We start from the raw sequence: 10,360 nt of genomic DNA on the forward strand, positions 1-10,360 counted from the left end.
CCCGGAAAGACTCGAATTTTCGCCCGGTAATTGCTTTCCATAGGTGTGCGGCATCATATTGGGAAGGCTTTTTCTCATAATGATAATGTTCTTCAAGACCAAACACTTTGCCAAACTCATCCAAAGTCATCTCTTTACTCTTGTTTTCTAGGCGGAATTCAACAAAATTTTGACCCTCTACCTTAGTAACCTTCAAGGAGCTTACAAACTCCATGGTCAATGAAGGGTAGTTTAATTCTTGCATCTCAAAGAGGGTTTGCAATTTCATAGACTCGAAAAATTTCCGAGTTCTTTCAAGTACACCCAACTTTTCTAAGGCATCTTGGGATATGAATTTGGTAGGCAAAATAGTCTTCCTAGTAAGGGATACAAATGCTTTCCTATGAGAATCATTTGTGAAAGTTACCTCCGGATAATCTTGCAATTGTTCAATGACCGGAGTAGGTGTAGCTTCCACCATAGGAGTAACAACTTCTTGAATCTCCACACTTGGTTTATGCACTACCATAGCCTTTGAAACTAGAAGAGCTTGTTGCCTTTTGGATATATTTGAGGTTGTGGGTGCCTTGTTTCCACCTTTTGGTCTTGCCATGTTGTTCTCCTTGTCAAACTTGTATCAACAAACCAATATTGTGCTTGAATGCTCCTTGTTTCCTCAAACTTCAATCAATTCCCAACCGATTTTAGGATTTTCGAAATTGTGCTCAAACCCTAAAAAATCGTTTCAATGTGTGAGGATTTTGATGTTTGGATGGTCTTTTATTGATAAAGGAGTAGTTTAATCTTGATTTGAAGAAGTTTTGTTTTGATTTGGGTGAATTTGGTTGAGGAATTTGTGTTTTGTTGATGAGGGGATTAAGGGTTTTGAGGGAGAATGGGTGTGTGTTTGTGTTTGTATAAGATAGAAATGAATTGAGGAAGGAGGGTGAATCCCGTGTTATAGCCAAATAGCAGCAGGGGACGAGCGTCTTGGACTAGGGACGCTCGGATCCTCAGTCAGTAAGCTCAGGAATTTCCAACCCGTGCTGGGACGCGCGGATTCTGCTGGAGACGAGAAGATCTTTTCTCTGGGGATGCTCGGATTTTTCAGAGGACGCTCGGATTCATAGTCAGTGTGAACTTAAAATTTCTGAGCGTGCCAGGACGAGCAGATTGCTCACAAAACGAGCGGATTTATGTTTGGGACGAGCGTCCTGAATGTAATCCGTGCAGATTTTGCAGAAGACGCCTTTCTTCAATTTTAGCACTCCCAAGTCCCATGTCCTAGAGCCAGGACGCTCAAATCATAGCCAGCTCGAGCGGATTCCCCCTGGGATGCTCGGGTTCTCCTCGCACCCACGAGTTCAGTTCCACCCGTGAGGATCTTCATCTCCTATATCATTCTTTCTTCATTCATTTGTTCAACATTGTGGGTGCACTTCTAAGGCTCGATTAGCCTAGGCAATTGCTATCCCCACACTAAATCAAACACTACACATCAAAACACATTAAAATCCCTCCCTCACTTTCTCTCATAATGAAAATCTTGATCAAAGCATAAAAATGTAAATCCAAAGAAATGACAAAAGTGCAATACAAGAAGTAAAATGCAAGTTAAGGGTTAGAATATTTACAAATGGTGGTTTAGGGAGGACTCCACCAAACTCTCACTCTTGAATGAGATATCAAGGGGGCATAGCCAAGGTGTTGTTGATGTTGCTCAATACCTTGTAGAAGTAGTCAAAGGCTTGTTCATTTTCATTGTAAAGATCTTACATAGACCTTTCCACATTGTGTTCTTCATGGTGGTGATGACTTGAGTCAAGATGATGATAAGGATCACCAAAGCCTTGGTCTAAGGTCATAACATTACCAATGTAGGGATTGACTAATCCTTCGAATTTGTCATCCCATAGACCACACACTTCACTAGCTTGCTCCTCAATGGTATCATGAGTTAACAAGAGCAACTCCTCTTTCTTGTTGTCATGGGCAATGAGGCCTTCTTCCTTTCTTGTCATGGTTGGTGGTGAGCTATTCAAGCTCTCATTGTTGTTGAAATTTCCTTTCTCTCCGGATAGAGCATCTTGAGGATTATCCACTTTCTTCTTCCATATGGGTGGTGATTCTTTACCCATAGCTTGATCTTTGCATTGAGATGCCAGCTTCTTCCTATCACTTTCTCATCTATAATGGTCGATCATGAAACATGGCTCATGTAGTTGGGGAGCTCTCATTGTTTTGTCAAGATTAAAAGTGATTGTTTCATCCCCTACTTCAAGTGTGAGCTCTCCATGTTTCACATCAATTACTGCTCCCGCGGTGTGCAAGAAAGGTCTTCCTAAAATGATAGGAATGTTGGAATCCTCCTCCATGTCTACAATATTAAAGTCTACCGGGATTAAGAACTTGCCAATTCTCACGGGCACATCCTCCCATATTCCTAAAGGTATCTTTGTTGATCGATCCGCCATTTGAAGAGTAATGTTAGTGCACTTGAGTTCTCCCATTCCTAGCCTCTTACACACCAAGTATGGCATGACACTTACACTTCCTCCAAGGTCACATAATGCTTTGTTGATTGTAGTGTCGCCAATGGTGCATGGAATAGAGATGCTTCCCGGATCTTTGAGTTTTGGAGGGGAACTTCCTTGAAGAATAGCACTACTCAGTTGCAATAGTCTCTAGCTTCCGGATGGATTTCTTCTTGGTAAGAATGTCTTTCATGTATTTTGCATAGGCCGGAACATGATTGATCAATTCCGTGAATGGGATTGAGACTTCCAGGTTCTTTACAATTTCCATGAACTTTCTAAGTTGTTCATCAAACTTAGGCTTAGCTTGACGACTTGGGAATGGAAGTCTAATCACAATAGGCTCTTTTTCTTTAGCCATCTCTTCATTCTTCTTCTTTGAAACTTCTTGGGTGGTGGGTTCTTTTTCCTTAGAGTTCTCCACAACTCTTTGCTTGTCACTAGCATCCACAATGTCTTCATCAATTGGCTTCTTCGGTCCTTCATACCTTGTACCACTCCTCAAATGGATGGCACTAACCGACTCATGTCTTGGGGGATTACTTTGAGGTGGTAATTGCCCCTTTTGTCTTTGAGAGCTAGAAGATGCTAATTAAGACATTTGGGTTTCCAACATTTTGGTGTGGACTTGTAGGTTGTTGATGGTGATATCTTTGGCTTGTCTATCTTTTTGCATTTGGGTGAAAAATTATTGTTGATTCTTTTGCATTTGGAGGACCGCTTTTTGAACATCAAAGCTTTTGTCATTGGATTGATTGTAAGAAGGTTGATTTTGATAACCTTGGCTTTGATTGTAAAAGGGTATTTGAGCTTGATTTCTCATTGGAGGTGGGGTGTATGTTGGTTGAGGGTTTTGAACATTTTGGCTTTTGTATGAAAGATTTGGATGGAATTTGGTATTCTCATTGTAATAGTTGGAATAAGGGGTGCCACTCTTGTATGCTTGGAAAGCATCCACTTGTTCACTTGTTCCCCTACATTCACTTTGGTCATGTCCCAAAGTTCCACAACTCTCACATACTCCACTTGGAATTGAGGATGATGCCACCATAGCATTAACATGTTGTTTTGGTGATTTGGAAGCTTCATCAAGCTTAGCCATGGCCTTTTCAAACTTCAAATTGATGGTGTCAATATGAGCACTTAGTTGATCACCCAATTGTGTGATGGAATCTACCTCATGCTTTCCTCCTATAGTGGCCTTTTGAGGCCTATTATATTGTGAATTATGAACCGCCATTTCTTCGATTTTGGCCCATGTTTGATTGTCATGAACTTCGGTGAACATTCCATTGGATCCCATATTGAGAATATTGCGGGAGTCTTCATATAAACCATTCCAAAATTTTTGCACAAGGAACCACTCGCTAAGTCCATGGTGTGGACAAGAACGACAAGTGTCCTCAAATCTCTCCCATGCTTCATACAATGATTCCTCATCACTTTGCTTGAACCCGGTGATTTGGGCTCTCAACATGTTAGTCTTCTCCGGAGGATAGAATTTCTTGTAGAAAGCAAGTGCCAACTTCATCTGTGAGTCAATACCAAGGGTAGCCTTGTCTAGGCTCTTCAACCATTGCTTTGAGGTACCAATCAAAGAAAAAGGAAATAATACCAATCGGATTTGATCTTGAGTAACTCCGGTTTGAGAAATCGCATCACAATAGTCACAAAAAGTCTCCATATGTGAATGAGGGTCTTCACTAGGCATCCATCCAAATTGACTTCTCTCAACTAATTGTATGAATGCGGATTTGGCAATGAAATTACCGGTTAAATGTGGTGGTGTAGGAGTACCATTTGGTAGGTTCTCCTCGGTTGGTACGGAATGTGATGAAAATTTAGGCATTGTGGGTTGATTTTGTGGTGGGTTTTGTATTGGGTTGTCCTCTCCTTCTCTTGCAAAATGGGTGGTAAACTCAATGTTATTTGGTTGAATGTTCACAATCTCTCAAATACCTACAATTCTTGAAGTTCCGCTAGCAACTCTTCTATTGTTGGTTAAGGTCCTTTCAATTTCAAGATCAATAGGTAATGGATTACCTTGTGATCTCCTAGTCATGCAAAATATCAAACAACTCAAAAACAATTAGAACAACCTTGAGGAGATTAAATTCCCCAAGATAAAGAAAGACACAACTAAAAACAATTAATGAAAATCAAATCAATTTAACACCGTCCCCGGCAGCGGCGCCATTTTTGGTCTGGTTAAAACTCGTCGTCAAAAGCTACCAACCAAAACAATATTTATAACTTCACAAACTACTCTTAGTAAAGAGGTAAGTAAAGGTCGGATCCCAAGGGACGGATATTGATGTAGGATTCTTAATTGTAGAAAGCTATGTCTTAGGGTGTCACAATTTGGGTTGAGGTAGGAGATAAATTAAACTAATTGACAAGATGAATAAAAACAAAGTAAAGCAATTAAGGGGTTGTAAACAATTGACTAAAAGCACTAGGGTGTCATGGGTTCATAGGGGATTCATGGGAGTTGATCATACAAACATGTTCTCAATTATATAGCAAGCACTTATTGTTGTGATGGGATCGAGTTAGTGTATATCTTACAATCCCTAAGAAGGTTTGGGTCCCGGAGCCGAATCGATTAGATTTTACAACACCTATAAGTCGACTTAATCCTTCCTATCCAACTATATGCATGGTCTAATGAGGCTCGAGTTGGTGTATAAGCTTACAAGCCTCATTGAAGAGATAGGTGATGGATCAAAAAATGCAAGGAATCATAGGCTCGCATTTCATCAAACATAACATGTGCATAAGTTGAAACCACAACAAGCAAGCAATTTAATTATGAAAACATATTTGATTAAGCATGAATCATTCCCCATGTTTATTTCCCCTAATTCCCCATTAACCCTAGCTAGAGAACTACTCACTCATGATCAAGTTTAGCATGCTAATAAGGTTGTCAATCATACTAACAAAGCAAAACATGATGAATAAATGAAAGTGGTTAACAATAATTAAAAAAGGGTAAAGAGAAATTATACCTATGAAGATGATTCCAAATAATAAAGCAAAGAATAATAGAAGTACTTGATGATTGAATCAATAAGATTTTACAACACCTACAAGTCGACATAATCCTTCCTATCCAACTATATGCATGGTCTAATGAGGCTCGAGTTGGTGTATAAGCTTACAAGCCTCGTTGAAGAGATAGGTGATGGATCAAAAAATGCAAGGAATCATAGGCTCGCATTTCATCAAACATAACATGTGCATAAGTTGAAACCACAACAAGCAAGCAATTTAATTATGAAAACATATTTGATTAAGCATGAATCATTCCCCATGTTTATTTCCCCTAATTCCCCATTAACCCTAGCTAGAGAACTACTCACTCATGATCAATTTTAGCATGCTAATAAGGTTGTCAATCATACTAACAAAGCAAAACATGATGAATAAATGAAAGTGGTTAACAATAATTAAAAAAGGGTAAAGAGAAATTATACCTATGAAGATGATTCCAAATAATAAAGCAAAGAATAATAGAAGTACTTGATGATTGAATCAATAAGATTTTACAACACCTACAAGTCGACATAATCCTTCCTATCCAACTATATGCATGGTCTAATGAGGCTCGAGTTGGTGTATAAGCTTACAAGCCTCGTTGAAGAGATAGGTGATGGATCAAAAAATGCAAGGAATCATAGGCTCGCATTTCATCAAACATAACATGTGCATAAGTTGAAACCACAACAAGCAAGCAATTTAATTATGAAAACATATTTGATTAAGCATGAATCATTCCCCATGTTTATTTCCCCTAATTCCCCATTAACCCTAGCTAGAGAACTACTCACTCATGATCAATTTTAGCATGCTAATAAGGTTGTCAATCATACTAACAAAGCAAAACATGATGAATAAATGAAAGTGGTTAACAATAATTAAAAAAGGGTAAAGAGAAATTATACCTATGAAGATGATTCCAAATAATAAAGCAAAGAATAATAGAAGTACTTGATGATTGATGGAAGGTTGTCAATCCTCCAAATAAACCCAAATAATCTTCTAATTACCCAAAATAAAGGAAGAATAATAGAGAAATTAAGGAACGATTAAGATATGGTTAATATTGAGAAATGTATTTGAGATGATTAAGAGATAATTAAGAAGTGATTAAGAGGTTATTAAGAGATGGATCCTAATCTAGGTAGTACAAAGGGGTATTTATACTAAAGATTAGGTACAACGATTAGGGTTACTAAGGGCCTAAATGACTATTAAGTCCCTAAGAAAAGATGAGGAAATGCTACTCCCGAGGGAAATAAGCGGATCCTCTTGCTAGTCCTGCCTCGGCCCGCTCGTCCTGTGCTGTGGCATGGGCTCTTCTGACTTGTGATCCACTCGGATCCTCTGTGAGACGCTCGGCTCCTGGCGCTGCAAGCCGCTCGTCCTGGGAACAAGACGCTCGGATCCTAGTGCTCTGAGATGCTCGGATCGTGCTCGATCCGCTCGGATTCTTGGATAGACTGCCTCTCTTCTTTAGCTCCTCAAGAATCCGCAAGGATCGTGTTGAGGATGCAAGGATCCTTTCGTCATTCCCCATTTCACTTTATTATCTACTTAGGCCTCTAGTGTTGATCTTCTCTTTGATGCTTGGTCATTAGATGCGATCAATTTAGCTCCATGTCGCCTCGTAAATGCAAGGTTAGCAATCATTTTCTACCAAGGAGACAAAACCTCAAAGGATATGCAAAATGGGAAACTAAAGATAGTAAATGACCCAAATAAGTGCTATAAAGCATATGAACGAGGTTAATTTTGGGACTAAATGTGCTCAAATATGAGTCACATCAATAGGTTTAGTGTTATCTATAACTGGTGCCCCTTTCCCCTCCTCTAGTATTTCTTTTATTATGTAGGGAGTTAGTTCAATTGAGTCTAGGTCAGGATCATCCTCAGTATCATCATAAATAGAATTTCAATCAAGATGACACGAAGAGTAAGCAAAATAAGTTTTATTCATAATAATGTTTGAAAATAGCTGAAACAAAGAAGCCATCTGCGCAGTAGTCCATAGCGAAAAAGGGTCAGTTGCTGCGACATTACCCAAGCTACTGTTACTAGACGAGGCTAAGCAAGGAGAAATGATGGGATGGGGAGTGACAATAGGAAGTGACTTTTTAACGACTTTTCTAGACTTATACTCACTTTCCGACTCCGTCTATGACTCAGACTCGAACTTGTCGTCTTTTGGTTCTCCTTTGAACATCTCTCCTTCTCCAGTTGTGAGCTTGAAGAGTCTTCCGTGATTATTGGTCCATTTGATCGATTTTATCCATCCTTTATGTTAATTGGCTGGATCTGCATCCGTGATGAGCGCTGCAGGGTTGAAATGGTCATCCCGTAGTATCATGGTAATAATTTCGTCTGTGAGACTTTCTGCACTTTTGATTAGAGGATGATCTCTGAGGGAAACGTCTTAATCGTCGTCTGTCCAAATGTCATTGATAGTGTTGAGCTCTTTCAAACGCAGAATTTCGGCTCCAAGACTGATAATTTGCTGACCCAAACCGTCATCTACCGTGATGACTTCTTGCATTGTAGATTCATAGGATAGAGTAACGGCCATTTGCGTGGCTTCTTGAGTTGAGACGTTGGGCTTGCGTAGGGATGACACGACATCTTCTAGTTCAGCAACTTATCTACTCACACTCTTTGCCCACGCTACAAAATCTGCAGTAGTGGGTGTGATGATAGAGTAGGTTTCTCCGTGGTCAACCATGTTGATCTCATCTTTGACTGAAGAGATAAGGTGTGAACAATCCAAGGTGGATTCCTCATCCGAGATTATCATAATTCCAAGAGGATTCTTTGTGTTGTTAGGCTTAATTGCGGAAGGGATAGGCAAACGTCCATCTTCGATCATGTCTTGGATAGCATGCTTCAACCTATAAAAATTTTCTGTGTCGTGCCCTTTACCCCTGTGATACTCACAATAAGCATTGTCATCCCAGAATTTAGACTTCCTTTCTAGGTCAGGTGTAGGTCCTATTGGTTGGATTCTGCCCTATTTTGTCAACCTTTTCAGCGCATTTGTGTATGCGTCACTGATGTCAGTGAACGTCCTTGATGTATTGTTTCTCTTAGATGACTCGACGAGGTTGAAATCGTCGGTCTTGCTAGTGGAACCGTAGGAACGACTTCCAGCTGATGTTAAACCTTGATATCCGCGTCCTACAGTGTTGACCAAGAGTCCTTTGCGAATATCGTCTTCGATCCTTGTACCTAGTATTGTTAAATCCTTGAAAGATATGATATTTTGGTACCTCAAGTAATTTGCATAGATAGGTCATAGATTATCAACAAACTTCTCCACAAGAGTGGCCTCATCTGGACGCTCAACAAGTTGGGTGATAATCTTTCTCCATCTACTTAGCAAGTCGGTGAAACCTTGTTTTTCGTTCTGGGTAAGAACCTCTAGAGTATGCATGTTGACTTGGATCTCGGCATTATCTGTATAATCTTTAGTGAATTCGATAGCAGCATCATCCCAAGTAGAAATTTTCTTGTGGTCTAGAGAATAGAACCATTGTTTGGAAATGGTGTCGAGAGATGAAGGAAAGATCATTAAGAACATCTCTTACTTAATGACCTTTTTATACATGTAATCTTTGAAAGCACAAATGTGGTTTAGAGGGTTTTCGCGCCCCTTGAATTTCGGGATGTCAGTCATGTTGAAGTTGGTTGGCAGTTGAGTATTCATTGCTTCATACTTTCGGCTATTTTCTCTGTAGATGTCATCCCCCTTGAGGTACATTAGTTCCTCTTCCAGGTATTGAAGGCACTTTTCTGCTTCAGTAAGGATAGGTGGAGAATCGTTTTCAGGCTTTCCAAAGGGTGAAGGATTATCGTGCAAAGGGATGTCAAGAATAGGACCTTCCGCGGGAGGAATCCTGCCTTCCACGGCTACTATGCGGCCTTCGGATTGTTTGGAGACGAGCTTATGCGTCATCTTGACTGGCTTGAAGCCGGAGTAGTGCACCCAAAACTTGATTATTACCATTACCATCGGGTTAACCCTGGATGCTTCCTTGACTTTTGTTAGTTCTGACCATCTTGGACTGAGGATAAGAACTGACGGCGAATCAAGACACAATCGACTACATGGCACACTTACTTGAAGGAATAAGAAAGACTCGTGGAACGTCTCAAAAAGGAGGACGTGTGTGTCCTTTGTGTTGTGCGGATTTTGAAAATGTTGGTTTTGAAATGTTATCCTAGACAATCATTGTGTGTGACTGTAGGAATGTCGACTCGAAGTGACTTTGAAAATGATTGATTTTTGAAATTTTGACAGATTTCGACTTGATTTTATTGACTTTGAGCTTTTCAGGCTATTTTTAAAGATTTACATTTTATATTTTAAAGAAAGGATTTTGAAAATTTCATTATGGTTTTGTTTACAAAGGTGATAACATACAAGTTACAAACATAAGCATATACATTATAACAATATGCTGAGTGCTTTTAGAAGGGTTTTGGTTTAAAGGGTGGGTTGTCATACCAAGCTATCATACCCTGGTCTGTGGAGAGGTCCGTGCCAAACACGAGTCGGGTCGGTTCCTAGTCCATTCACTCGAGTAGTGAAAGCTCTTGATACAAACATGAGTAAACATCTTGGTATGATTGACGTCAATCGCTATCCATCTTTGGGCACAAATAGGAATTTGCAAAGTCTAGACGGGACGATTGGTCAATTGGTTGGGTTAAGCCTAGGAAGGCTGGCTAAAACGACCTAAGAAGGTCGAGTAATGAAAACTGACAACTGTCTCATATAAACTATTCCCTAACCTTGTTCAAGTTTCACC

General features: G+C 39.8%; 1 non-coding gene across 1 annotated transcript; it reads left to right on the forward strand.

Annotated features, from left to right (window-relative positions):
• The first annotated feature begins 3,883 nt into the window (after positions 1–3,883).
• LOC141650356 (small nucleolar RNA R71) lies at positions 3,884–3,990 on the forward strand. The gene has a single exon (XR_012546395.1). It is a non-coding gene; the product is annotated as a small nucleolar RNA R71 (small nucleolar RNA).
• The last annotated feature ends 6,370 nt before the right edge of the window (positions 3,991–10,360 follow it).

Source organism: Silene latifolia, chromosome 3 (assembly GCF_048544455.1).
Source record: "Silene latifolia isolate original U9 population chromosome 3, ASM4854445v1, whole genome shotgun sequence".
NCBI lineage: Eukaryota > Viridiplantae > Streptophyta > Magnoliopsida > Caryophyllales > Caryophyllaceae > Silene > Silene latifolia.